Source organism: Oncorhynchus nerka, linkage group LG19, assembly GCF_034236695.1.
Source record: "Oncorhynchus nerka isolate Pitt River linkage group LG19, Oner_Uvic_2.0, whole genome shotgun sequence".
In the NCBI taxonomy this organism is placed as follows: domain Eukaryota; kingdom Metazoa; phylum Chordata; class Actinopteri; order Salmoniformes; family Salmonidae; genus Oncorhynchus; species Oncorhynchus nerka.
Window position 1 is genome coordinate 16,559,078 of NC_088414.1, and position 14,775 is coordinate 16,573,852.

At 43.0% G+C, this 14,775-nt stretch overlaps 1 pseudogene; it reads left to right on the forward strand.

Annotated features, from left to right (window-relative positions):
• The first annotated feature begins 3,087 nt into the window (after nucleotides 1–3,087).
• The window catches only part of LOC115146900 (lipoxygenase homology domain-containing protein 1-like), a 28,782-nt pseudogene continuing 17,094 nt past the window's right edge, over nucleotides 3,088–14,775 (forward strand).

A 14,775-nucleotide genomic window follows, 5' to 3' on the forward strand; every position in this document is an offset into this window, starting at 1 on the left:
AATCGGCAGTGTATCAAATACTTGTTCTCCCCACTGTATATACCCATATATAGATATATAGATATATATAGATAAATATATATATATATACCCATATATGTAAACATTCATACATATACACAGTTGAAGTCGGAAGTTTACATGCAACTTAGCCAAATACATTTAAACTTAGTTTTTCACAATTCCTGAAATGTAATCCTAGTAAGAATTCCTGTCTTAGGTCAGTTAGGATCACCACTTTATTTTAAGAATGTGAAATGTCAGAATAATAGAACATTTCAGGTTTTATTTCTTACATCACATTCCCAGCGGGTCAGAGGTTTACATACACTCAATTAGTATTTGGTAGTGTTGCCTTTAAATTTTCTAACTTGTTCAAATGTTTTGAGTAGCCTTCCACAAGCTTCCCACAATAAGTTGGGTGAATTTTGGCCCATTCCTCTGGTGTAACTGAGTCAAGTTTGTAGGCCTCCTTGCTCGCACACGCTTTTTCAGTTCTGCCCACACATTTTCTATACGATTGAGGTCAGGGCTCGGTGATGGCCAATCCAATACCTTGACTTTGTTGTCCTTAAGCCATTTTACCACAACTCTGGAAGTATGCTTGGGGTCATTGTCCATTTGGAAGACCCATTTGCGACCAAGCTTTGAGATGTTGCTTCAATATATCCACGTAATTTTCCATCCTCATATTTTATTTTATGAAGTGCAGTCCCTCGTGCAGCAAAGCACCCCCACAACATGATGCTGCCACCCCCGTGCTTCGCGGTTGGGATGGTGTTCTTCGGCTTGCAAGCATCCCCCTTTTTCCTCCAAACATAACAATGGTCATTATGGCAAACAGTTCTATTTTTGTTTCAGCAGACCAAATCAAATCAAATCAAATGTATTTATATAGCCCTTCGTACATCAGCTGATATCTCAAAGTGCTGTACAGAAACCCAGCCTAAAACCCCAAAACAGCAAGCAATGCAGGTGTAGAACTCCCTAGAAAGGCCAAAACCTAGGAAGAAACCTAGAGAGGAACCAGGCTATGAGGGGTGGCCAGTCCTCTTCTGGCTGTGCCAGGTGGAGATTGTAGCTAGTAGTTGCAAGATTTTTTGGAATTGTTTTGGTGTTTCTTTTAACAGTAACGTTATGTGTAGGTGTCAGAGTATCAGAAGGCCTAATTGTGAAATGATAAGCTGTTACCGCCAATAGCTGACTGCCATTGTGTCCCCAGGATTGAACATGACAACACAGGTGGCTTGAATGCCAGCTGGTTTCTGGACTGGGTCGTGGTCACCGACATGAACCGTCCGCACCTGAGGTTCTACTTTTAACCGGCAACAATTGTTTGAGCTGAGAGGAGGGGGACAGCCTGTATGTCAGAGATCTGCTGGGCAGCCTCAACCCAATGGATGTCCCCAAATGTAGGTCAATCTGGAAAGCACAGATGATGATGGTGCTTGATGCTGCTGTGACCCATCACAAGTATACACATCCACACTACATAGAATATAGAAGGTGACACTGCATGAGGCCCATGGTTCAAAAACACTTGAACCAATTACACTGAACATGCATACAGTTTAAGCTGCAAAGTATAGGGCAACTGAAACCCAGATTTGTGTAATTTAGGAGCTACATAGCCAACTTGATTTGTAGTTAATGCACGCTTCATGTTCTTAAAGGTAAGTTACTCTGCCTACTGTTACTTGTGGGTAAGGTGCCTCATGGAGCCTAATCATCTGGTAAGCCTTATATTCCTCTTGTTACCATGTGACCTTCATCTCACATCTCACAGAGAGAGGAGGATGCAGGGTGCATGTGTCTTGTGGCCAAATGTGACCACGGTAGTAAACACAGATCATGCCTCCTCTCGCGCCTACTTTTCAAGTATATTGAAGACTGGAGGAGTGGTTAAAGTAGACCCATTATTCCGACCCAGACAGCTGTCACGGGACCAGACACACCCTGACAGGCACACTTACACACACCTATTGTCAACCTAATAATATTTCACCTATTAATATTTTACCTGGAAACTGGCTTATTGGGGTTAGAGGAACTGATGTCTATTGCGAGAAAAGGGGAGGAGACACACAAACTCGCACAAGGCACGAGACTAGACAGGAATTAAAGAGAGGTTAGAGGTTACGGTAGAATTTAAGTTTCAGTGACAATGATTGATTGCATAGCATGAAAAGTACCATGATGGCTGTGTCTATGTGAAATAGCATGAACAGACCATGAATATATATATATATTTTTTTTTACCTTTATTTAACTAGGCAAGTCAGTTAAGAACAAATTCTTATTTTCAATGACAGCCTAGGAACAGTGGGTTTAACTACCTTTCAGGGGCAGAACGACAGATTTGTACCTTGTCAGCACGGGGGATTGAACTTGCAACCTTCTGGTTACTAGTCCAACACTCTAACCACTAGGCTACCCTGCCGCCCCGTTCTATCCTGTTTGATATTTTGTGAATGTACCGTGAATGTATAAATACAGTAATTGTGTTCACCTCTGACGAGAAGGGCAGTGGGTCAGATGGTGACCTCTTCCTGAATATCTTTGGAGATCATGGTGACACAGGTGAGATAAGACAATCTTTGTGTTTTACATCTCAAGTGTTAGTTGTTCTCTGAGTCAGCTGCGAGAATACAAGCACTGTACTGTAGCTGTTCTTTCTGTCATTAGTTGTTTGATTTTATTCTATATTGTTTCATTTAATATCATCAAAGAGGAGAGGTGGCTAGCTTAGTGACAAAGATAACTTTTTGCTGAGAAGTATTTTGGTCTGTAATAAATCCTTTTAGTAGGGAAAAAATATTTTTGATTGGCTGGGCCTGGCTCCCATCCATGGCTGCACCCTTGCCCAGTCATGTGAAATCTAAAGATTAGGGCCTAATGAATTCATTTCAATTGACTGATTTCCTTATATGAACTTAAATTGTTGCATATTGCGTTTATATTTTTGTTCAGTATAAAAGGGGACGTTTGAACACTTGCAATTTCTTTCAACATGGATCAGGATAGACAGCAAGGGAGAGGACAAAAATCAAAGACCTTGTGGACAAGGGGCCCGTCAGAGAGGTGGTCATGGGCCCCATCAAAAAGGTAAAAGAGGTGGGCAGAGGCCTTATCATGGCAGAGGCCCTTAAAATGAGTTCACCCCAACCTGGAAAGATCAACTGTCAGTTCAATTATGAGAACATTTTGCCAGGAAAACCGGTAAGTCTGCAGGATGTGCACTATATTTAAAATGTTTGTCATTTCGCAGACACTCTTATCCAGAGCAACTAGGGTTTAGTGTCTTGCTCAAGGGGACATCGACAGAGCCTTGTCGGCTCAGGTTACTGGCCCAACCCTCTAACCACTAGACTACCTAACTCCCCTCTATCCTTTACCATTACATTTTCATTAAATTACATATTGTAATGGATGTAAACTCACAAAGTTTACATCCATTACAATACAGTATTATATATTGACAGTATACTCTGTTCTACCCTCAGAATTGACAGAAGACCCCATGGTGGTGGCCGTGGCCGTGTGTGGCATCCATCAGCCTACGAACAATCACCTGCCTTTTGAAGAGGCACCAGGTATTTATGAAAAACATTTACCTGGTGCCTTTTGAAACAACGACCAGGTGAAAAAACTGCGGGCCGAGTACGTTCAGGTGTAGCACTATATACTGTATTACTGTTACTATTTGATGCACATGCTACTTCACAATATCATATTGGAACTATACTGTAAAAATAACTAACCAACATATATTTTTAGAAGGTGATGGTGCTTGATGCTGCTGTGACCCATCACAAGTATATCTTTGTTGATGAAGCGGGCTTCAACCTGGCCAAAACTCGGCGCCGTGGGCGGAACCTCATCGGCCAACGGGCGACCGTCCAATTGCCTGGACAACGTGGGGAAAACATCTCCATGTGCTCAGCTATCTCTGAAGATGGTGTAGGCCATTACTAGGATCCTACTACACAGCACACCACAGAAAAATTCTCACACAAGGCTAGTAAGAAGAGACAAAAGGGACTACCTGGAGGAGCTGGCAAGTGCAGCTGAAAAGGCAGCAGCAAACAAGAAGCAAGGAACAGTATACAAAATTGCTAACCTAATCTGTGGCAGAAAGTCAAATACTCAAATCAAAGACAAGCAAGGCAACCTCCTACTACAGAAAATGAATAGGAAGCAAGATGGACAGAATATTTCAGAAAGGCTTAACCCTGTGGACCAATTAACTCACCTGAAGCTGCTCCAGAAGATCTAGACATAAACACCGACCCACCAACCAAAGAATAAATGATCACTACCATCAAGTCATTAAAGAATGTGAAAGCTCCAGGTCCTGATAACCTCAATGCAGAGCTGTTCAAAATCGATCCAGTTATTGGTTGCAAACATCCTTCTTCCACTCTTCATTGACATCTGGATGAAGTTGAAAGATACCTTCAAATTGGACCAAGGGGGTCATCATTCAGGCACCTAAGGGCACACTACCCGATTGCAACAACTGGAGGGGCATCACACTTTTTTCCGTTCCCAGCAAGATCTTTTGCAAGAGTATCGTACAACGGATGTCTTCAGCTGTAGATCAAGTGATTATGAACTAACAAGTGGGCAAGTGGGCTTCAGGGGAGGAAGCAGCTGTACAGACAAGATCTCTCAGGAACATCATTGAGCAATGTAGTGAGTGACAACAGAAACGCTACATCAACTTTAATGACAACCAGAAGGCTTTTGACAGCATTCACAGGAAAAGACTATGGAAGATCTTAAGAATTTATGGAACCACCACCCATGTCGTTAACACCATAAAACAGTACCACAGCTACTTTTCGTGCCCTGTGGGAACCAGCAACATGAGCTTTGCTGGACTTGAGCTTTGTTGGACTTTGTATTCTACTCTAGAAGACCTTGACTTCGCCAATGACCTGTTTTTTTTATCACACACACCAACATCTACAATACAAAACTGACAGAGTCCAGGTCCTTTGGCCAGCAAGTCGGCCTGGTTATCAACTGCAGCAAGACCAAGGTCATGCCCATCAACATTAACAACGCAAACGCAGTCAAAATCAAGGAACAGGACCTGGAGTTAACCCACAGTTTTACTTACCTTGGGAGCACCATATGTCATGATGGAAGCACCAGCAAACACATCGGCATCAGAATCAATAAAGCAAGAGCAACGAGTCTGGAAATCTGGACAATATAGAACAAATACAAAACTCAAAATATTCCAGAGCTGTGTACTGGCAACTCTCCATTATGGTTCAGAATGCTGCAAAATGACAGAAGCAGACCTGAAAAAATTACACCTTCTCCCTCCGGAGAATCATGCACATTGTCGGGCCAAACACAATATCAAACACCAACCTCCTTAGACAAACAAAGCAGGAAGCCATGGATACCATGCTCAAGAGACACCGCTGGAGCTGGATTGGACACTTCCTGAGAAAGAGTACACTCCTAGGAAAAAAGGTGCTATCTAGAACCTGAATCGAGCCCTTGCGCAACATTTTTTACTGAAATTTAACTAATTTATTGAAATGAACATTTCTGAGAGTTTGGAAAGTTACTTTCATGGTATACATGGACTAGTGCTGTGCGACAGGTACTTTTTCCCCCCTGATAATGAATTTCATCCAATCACTCACTTCCCTCACTAGTAAAAAGCAAAAGCACCAAACAGCCAGTGTTTCACTAACAGCCATACTGCCTCAGAGAAGACAGTCATCCGGACCGGCCACGCCCAGTCTGTCTCTAATGGCCGTTCTCCAATGGACGCGCTTAAAGCAGTTAGCCAGCTGATGGACCAGCATCCCATTACAATTTAGAGTTGTGTGTGTGTCTGTGTGTGTGTGTGTGTGTGTGTGTGTGTGTGTGTGTGTGTGTGTGTGTGTGTGTGTGTGTGTGTGTGTGTGTGTGTGTGTGTGTGTGTGTGTGTGTGTGTGTGTGTGTGTGTGTGTGTGTGTGTGTGTAAAATACAAGTAAAAGGCCTGTCTCATATTATTTTTAGATATAATTTTTAGATATAATCTAATAATCTAGTCTCTAATAATCTAGTCTCGGTGGACAGGCAGCATTAATGGTGCCAGCTCAGACTCCCAGGTGTTTGTCAAGCTGTACGGGAAGAAGTGCGACCCCACAGGATCCTCCTGGTGGTCTCTGACAACGGCCTGAGTAACTACTATGAGACCAGGGCAAACTGATGTCTTCACCGTCGAGACCTATGACATCATATAACTCTATTCTTTATGTTTTATAAACGTAGGAAAATACAGATAGAATACACTTTCAGAAACCTAGAAACATAGATTATAGACTATAGTCATCTTAATTATACCAATTTATCCCTACAGTATGCAATTATAGTGTATGTGTTATGGGATTTTAAACTATAATGACTAAATGACTAAATGATGTATACATTTAACTGAAGAATATGTTTGTACATAGGCAAACAGGAAGTGTTAACAGACAACTTGTGACCACTGTGAAACTAACAACAGGAAAAATGTCTCGTCCCCACCCAGGGAGGGGAGAAACCGTTGGGCTTGCAGTAGATTGTGTAACATGTGGTAGCATAAGATAAGCAATATGTGTGTGTTGGAATTGAATTGAAAAGCAGCTTCGTCATTGTCCAAGAGGAGGAGGGACATTTTGTACGCTATGACGCTATGTGTGATATATAAACTAATGTACATGTGATTATGATCAGAGCTCTCGAGAATAAACGTCACTGACTATTTTTGACTGGTCTCCGTCTGTTTCATTTCCCCCAGAACCTTACAAACTCTGGGTACAGACGGAGTATTTTAATTGAATTGGTTAATGAATACATAAGAACTAAATTCATCTAACAGTATGTCTCAGTTTTTTGGAGTTGTGTGGTGCCTTAAACATCAGAGTTCTGGGTTTGATTCCTGATTGGGTCTCACAAACTGACAATGTTAACTGGATAAAAGCATTTATAATGACCACCTTGATTCTTACTTCCTGATTTCTCTCTGTAGATCCACGGTGTGCTGATTGGCCACACTAAGTGTCCAGGTGCTGTTTGGTTCCTGGACAGTGTGCAGATCATTGTGTCAGTCCATGGATAGCAGTACAAGTTCCCAGCCACTGCTGGCTCTGATGGGAAGATGGAGGTAGAGATCTACCCCAGCGAGACTCTGAACATCGAGAAACGTAACAGGACGTTTACTAGAGTTTATGTTCTGAGACAATACATGCATTATACTGTGCAGGGCAGTGGGTAGCCTAGTGGTTAGAGTGTTGGGCCAGTAACTGAAAGGTTTCTATTTTGAATCCCGGAGCCAACAAGGTGAAAAATCGATTGAGCAAGGCACTTAACTCTAATTGCTCCAGGGTCACCATTGATAATGGCCGACCCTGGCCATGACTTCACTCTCTGAGGGGGATATGCAAAACACACATATTCCAATTCTCACATGCGTATTAACAGACTCGTAAATGTGTGAAACAGGACAAATAAGCTTCACCCTTACCCGCCTACTGTGCCAGAGAATTCTATTATATCATGTTCAAGTTAAATGAATATATTTACAGTGTGTATTTATTTTGGCCAGAGCAGAGGTAATATTTATACACACTAGGTGCTGTACTAGAGCTTTCAAATACACTGAGGCATTTGTATACACAATGTAGCTACCCAAGTTCTCTCAAGAACACCCAATGGAAAAAGTACAGGAATACTCAAAATTATAGAATACCTACATTGACACTGAATAAACCTGTAACCAGTTGACTTCACTTGATAAATACAGTTCTGTCCTGCAAGTGATGAACTCCTACTTAGTGATTATGATGGATTGTGGGGCATTAGCCCACTCTCCATCATCCTGCCATTGTCTAATTGGTTAGTGACATGTTGCTCTGCCCTCTCGTTTGCAGTGATAAACTATGAGATCACAGCGGTTACGGGGAACATGCACAAAGGTGGCACCAACGTCAGTGTGTTCTGTCAGATCTATGGAGAGAACGGCAAGACTGAGCTCATCTGCCTCAAGAGCCGCTCCTACCACTTTGAGCGCGGGACCACAGAGATATTTAAAGTCAGACACGGTCAGTGAACCAGTGGAAGTAGTCTACATTCGTTGGTTTCAAATTGTGGGAAGAAAAGTATTTTCCTTTTTGTGAATTAGTTGTATTCATGAAGAGCACAGCTGTCATTGGTTTTGAGAAGACTTAGCATAAAATCAGTCATTCTGCCATGTTGTGGAGCGATGAGGACAAATCTCTGAATAACCACCATTGGCCTGTCTTACAGTCTCTCACCCCTCAGATCGAGGTACTGAATGTGTGCAAATTATTCAAGATCTGCATTGGGTACGACGGTTCTGGTATGGGCGATGGGTGGTTCCTTGAGATGGTGGACGTCAAGTGGCTCGCTATGGTGCAGAGGGAGGTGCCGAAGGAGAAGCCGAAGGATGACAAGAAGTAGAAGAAGGAGGAAGAAGAGCATGTGACAGAGCTCCAGGAGGTGGTGGAGAGAGTGACTTTTCCCTGTCAGCGCTGGCTGGCCCGTGACGAGGGGGATGGGGAGATCGTGGTGGAGCTCCTCCCAGAGGACCTCTGAGACCTGGAGGGCTTATGTATACATTAACATCTACGGAGAGATCGGCGACAAGGGCCGAGCGGAGACTCAGGAAGACCCAACAACCTGAACACATTTGAGAAAGGGCAGGTGAGACATCTGTCAAAATGATGATGATGATGATGATGATGTCAATATCTGAGTCGCTGTTGAACTACAACCTCTTTCCCATTGACCTAGCTGTTTGATCTTTGTGCACGGTACCCTGTTGTTAAGAATCAAATAAATTTAAAACATTTAAACAATTATTGATAATTGAACAGGTACCTTTTTTATTAACCTTTTATTTATGCCTTTGAACCCTGACCTTTCCCGTGGTTCTTTGTGGGGTTCAGGAGGACGTATTCTCCATCCCGGGCCATCGATCTGGGCGTTCTGAAGAAGCTGAGGATTCGCCATGACAACAGCCAGCATCATGCCGCCTGGTTCCTGGACTAGGTGGAGATAGTGGACAACAAAGACAACACCACGTACAGGAGGGGAGGAGGCAGGCACAGGATTACACAATAAGTGAGGATTATTAACCACTTTACTACACCATTTGAGATAATATTGCCATTTTCTATTTTATTATTACCACTTATCTACATTCTACACCATATGACACACCATACATATATATCTATATGGCTAGGAAGGTGATTTATAGATAAATAGCTGGTCCAAAAAAATCTATGCATCTCTTCCAAGACTGCCTGTATGTTTTGAGAAAAGGTGTGGTTTTTCAGGAAATAAAAAGGTCTGCCCATTGGTCTAAGAAAACAACTGCACAGCTCCCCTTGGTGGTCAGAAATGGTACTTATGGGGTTATTATCAAGTCACAGACAGACAGTCAGACAGGCCTAGAAGCCTGGCAGGCTAGGCTAGTGGCAGACAGACAAAAACTGTGTTCTAGGTACTACTTCCCCTGTAAACGGTGGTTGGCACATTGACTGACAGATCACCAGGGAGCTGGTCTCTGTGGACAAGGCCTTTTATGAAGAATGGTGATGATGAGGAGGAGGAGAAAGACTCCAGTTCAACACTCGTCCTGGAGCAGAAGGGTGATAAATACACACACAAGGGGCTAGAATTACAAATGGTTTGCTCCCATTAAAAATGTGGTGTATGTTCTATTCCTTCTGGAAAATAACAGATGCAAACATCTAGGCCTAGTTACCCACATTTCATTGTTCAGCATATCATTTGATTGAATAATATCAATGCATTATACCATGAATACATTCTTATCTGATTTGGTTGATCTTTCTCTGTCAGCCATGTCTACCACCTTCACAATGAGGGTAAAGACTGGAGACAAGAAGTATGTGGACACCGATGCCAACGCATTTGCCACCCTGTACGGCACAAAAAATATATTTTTCTACTAACTATGCCATTTACTGCTGTGTGTTTCCACAGGCAGTTCTATGTGATACGAATACATAAAACAGAGAGGTTTCATCCGACACATTGGTGCGGCTGCCTTCCGGGTTAACCGAGCAGTGTGTCAAGAAGCAATGGACAGAGCAGTGTGTCAAGAAGCAGTGTTTCGGTGCACGCATGGCTCTCGACCTTCGCCTATCCCGAGTCGGTACCGGAGTTGGAGCGATGGGACAAGACCGTAACTACCAATTTAGATATCACGAAAATGGGGGAGATCACGAAAAAAGACTGAGAGACTGACAGACAGACACACACACAGTCCTTGTGATATGATGTGTTATGCCTGTGCAGCGGCCGCAGCAGGCTGGTTCCTTGACTGGGTAGAGGTTGAACGCCCCGTCCCTGGGCCAGATGCTACGGTTCCCCTGTGGTCGCTGGCTGTACAAGGGAGAGGAAGAACGACAACGGGGCCATCGTCAGGGACTTGTTCCCTGCAGACCTCCAGACTGAATTCGACAAACCATGTAAGAACCAACCTGCAACATGCTAAACTTAGATAACCCATATTATAGCCTACTAGCCAGCATACCACTACCCTATACAGTTTTACTATCTTATATCATACCATATCAGGTCATATCTGACATACCAGAAATGCCAGTCTAAAGCACACTGTACTTATTGTAGATAATCCATATCTTACAGGACCTTATCCTACCAAAACCCTTGTTTCCCCTCTGTCGCAGTTGTGCCATTCGAGAACAAAACCAGTGACCTGTTTGCAGCGGGTACAGATGCAGACGTGTTCACCGTGCTGTACGGTCGAGGCGGGGTGTGCACCCAGCAGAGGACTCTCTGTGTCAACAAGAGGGAGCGGACCATATAGTTTGAGAGGGGAGCTGAGGACATGTTCATCGTTGAGGTACAACCACACAGTAGTCGCCTATTAAAACACAGTTGAGTAAGGAATATATGGTTATTTAATTAGGATGATGGTGATGATGAAGAGGATGACAATGTGGGTGATGATGCTCTTGATCCTCATGATGATGCTGATGTTTCTGTAACACCATGCAGTTGGAGGACATGGGCGACGTCATAGAGAAGATCTAGTGGTCATGACAGCTGAGGGAGAAACTGAGGCTGGTGTCATTTAAAAAAGCTTGCACTGTGAAATAACTCACAATCAATGATTATTGTGAGCATTTTTAGGATCGCGGTTAGAGCAGACGACTGCTGAGGAAGAGAAAGATACACAGGAGAAAGGCTACTTACTCAGCTACAGATCTAGGATACGCTTAACCTTCACAAATCCTAACCTTAACAATGGGGGAAAATGCACAAAACTGATCCTAGTCCAGTGTCAAAGATCAGAGCAATACTACACCCGTCTTCAGTAAAAAGAGACGGATGACATCATATTATAAATCAAAACAATACAATTTCTAGTCACAAGGTGGTGCTCTTCTCCTCACGAAGAGACCTGGTGTGTTTTCAGTCACTCACGCATTGCTGCTCTATCTCTCTAGGGGTAGGAGACTATCGTCTTCCCTTGTGAGTGTTGGCTGGCCAAGTCAGAGGATGACGGAGAGACAGCGAGAGAATTAGTACCTTCTGACATCATAACGGAGAAACTACTATGAGACGGAACCCTGAAAGTCAGCGAGATTGTGGTGGAAGATGCACTGGAGAGTACATACACACAAACACAAGCGAACACACACACACACACACACACACACACACACACACACACACACACACACACACACACACACACACACACACACACACACACACACACACACACACACACACTGAGGAGGAAGACTCAGTGGAAAGTACACATGCACACACATACACACCGGAGGCCGGCCATTACAGCAGAATGTGCCTTTTCGTTTGTCAGATTCTTTGTCTGCCTGACAGGTAAATGATGTGGCAGTTCTCTGCTCTAAATTGATGTCTTTCTCCGCTGCAGTCACACAGTGTTGGGAATTTGTTCCCATTTGGACACTTTAGGCCATTATTATGCTTTCTGTCTGTGGGTTATCTCAGTCTGTGTTTTCTGTTATCTGTGTTCACCTACAATGTGTCTGTGATGACGGGTGACGTTTACAACGCAGGCACAGATGCCAACGTTTTCCTCACAATCTACAGAGACCTGGGCGGCACGGTTGAACACAAACTCTGCAAGTTTGAGACAAACAGCAACAAGTTTGAGAGGGGAGCGGTAAGACAGAACAACACACCATATCCATAACTAGGACTTTCTGTCATTTCTGTATATTATTTGTACTTGAGTAGGTTTATTGGCTTTTGCATCACAACATAAAAGGTAGTGATGTTGTTATACAATAATTGTACAGTGATATTAAGGCAATATAGAAGGAAAATACTAATTCAATGTGTCTTTTTGGATCATTCTAACAACTAGGCTACCTGGGGCGGCAGGTAGCCTAGTGGTTAGAGCATTGGGCCAGTAACCAAAAGGTTGCTAGATCAAATCCCTGAGCTGACAAGGTAATCTGCCCCTGAACAAGGCAACCCACTGTTCCTAGGCTGTCAATGTAAAGAAGAATTTGTTCTTAACCGACTTGCCTAGTTAATAAACGTTAAATAAAAAATGATACTGCTTCTGTGTGCCTCCTATTTCAGGTGGATACATTTTCCGAAGAGGCGGTGGACCTGTATCAGGTGTTTAGAATTAAGATTCGCCATGACAACAGCATGATGAGTGCTGATTGGTACCTGGACCACGTAGAGGTGGTTGATGAGGATCTGTAGGAGGTCTTAGTGTTCGATGTAGGAGAGCTAGTTGTGAAGGAAAAGAGAGGACAAAAGCATCGAGAGAATGTTCTATGTCAAGGTACTGTGTTTGTGTGCCACAGTGTGTATACACCAATATATGTGTGAACTGTACTTCTACTAGGCAAGTCAGTTAAGAACACATTTTTTATTTACAAAGACGGCCTACCAAAAGGCAAAAGGCCTCCTGCGGGGACAGGGGCCTGGGACAAAAAATTTAAAATAAATACAATATAAATATAGGACAAAACACACATCACAACAAGAGAGTGTGTCAATGTGTGTGTGTGTGCATGCATATGTGTGTGTGAGTGTGTACACGTGTGTGAGCTGTATATTCTCACAGGGTTATGAGGGGGTGAGGGAGACTTTCCAAGGCAGCAAGAAGAGCTCAGCTCTGAGCATGAAGAGTATAGACAGCAACATGAACAAGAGGAGTAATACGAATGAGGACATCCAAAAGAAGAGCACCAATAAATAAACACAATACTGCCAATATAAACCCACACACACAAGCACATAGAGAGTTGTGATGAAATACAGTATTTCACCAGTTGTATACATTGCAATAAGCTGATTGATCACTCCAGAAATAAGTATTTATTCACATTACACTTTGTAGAGGCAGGGTTTGGAGAAACAACTGTACACACATGTACATACAGTCAAAACACATTACCTTGTGTCTTTGCGGTCATGCCATACCACTTCACCCTCTCAACAGGGGCAGAGAAGGAAGCCAGTACCAGCAGCAGGGTCTGTGGTCACCATGGGACACCCATGGGACACCCAGACGGAGAGGCTGTGGCTGGACCTGCCTGGGGAGAAGAGGTGCTTCGATTCTGGGTCTCTGGAGTCCTTCGAGTCGCATGGCGTTGATGTGGGAGAGATCAGAAAGGTGGAGGTATGGGTCACATGACATTAAGCATACAGAATATTCATATCCCAAAGAAAAGTGGTGGTGTACAACATATACTGTAGATAAAGAAAGAAAATGCCCACACATAGTTTAATGCTGCTACAATGAGTTCTTTATTCCTGTACCATGTTACACAAACAGCGTTTAGACACAGAAGTATTCATCAAGTGCAAGGGTCACAACACATAAGCTGATGGATGTAGTTGCTCCATGCCCGGGATATAGCTCAGATGGGGCCTCTCCTGAGAGCTGCTACCTAGCTGTTGCCATGCCAACCAAAGGGGTCAAATACATTTTCCAGTGTAAGTGCTGGTTATGGAAACAGGATGAGCCTGAGCTCAATTTCGAGTCTTATAGGAAAGGGTCTGAATACTTATGTAAATAAGGTTTTTATTATTTTATACATTTGCAAAAATGTTAATCCATTTTAGAATAAGGCTGTAACGTAACAAAATGTGGAAAAAGGGAAATGGTCTGAATCATTTCTGATATTTAAAAATATATATATATATTTCATCTTTATTTAACCAGGTAGGCCAGTTGAGAACAAGTTCTCATTTACAACTGCGACCTGGCCAAGATAAAGCAAAGCAGTGCGACACAAACAACAGAGAGTTACACTTGGAATAAACAAACGTACAGTCAATAACACAATAGAACAGTCCATATACAATGTGTGCAAATGAAGTAAGATTAGGGAGATAAGGCAATAAACAGGCCATAGTGGCAAAATAATTACAATTTAGCAATTAAACACTGGAGTGATAGATGTGCAGAAGATGAATGTGCAAGTAGAGATACTGGGGTGCAAAGGAGCAAGAAAACAAAAACAATATGGGGATGAGGTAGTTGGGTGGGCTATTTACAGATGGGCTATGTACAGGAGCAATGATCTGTAAGCTGCTCTGACAGCTGATGCTTAAAGTTAGTGAGGGAGATATGAGTCTCCAGCTTCAGTGATTTTTGCAATTTGTTCCAGTCATTGGCAGCAGAGAACTGGATGGAAAGGCGGCCAAAGGAGGAGTTGGCTTTGGGAGTGATGCGTGAAATATAC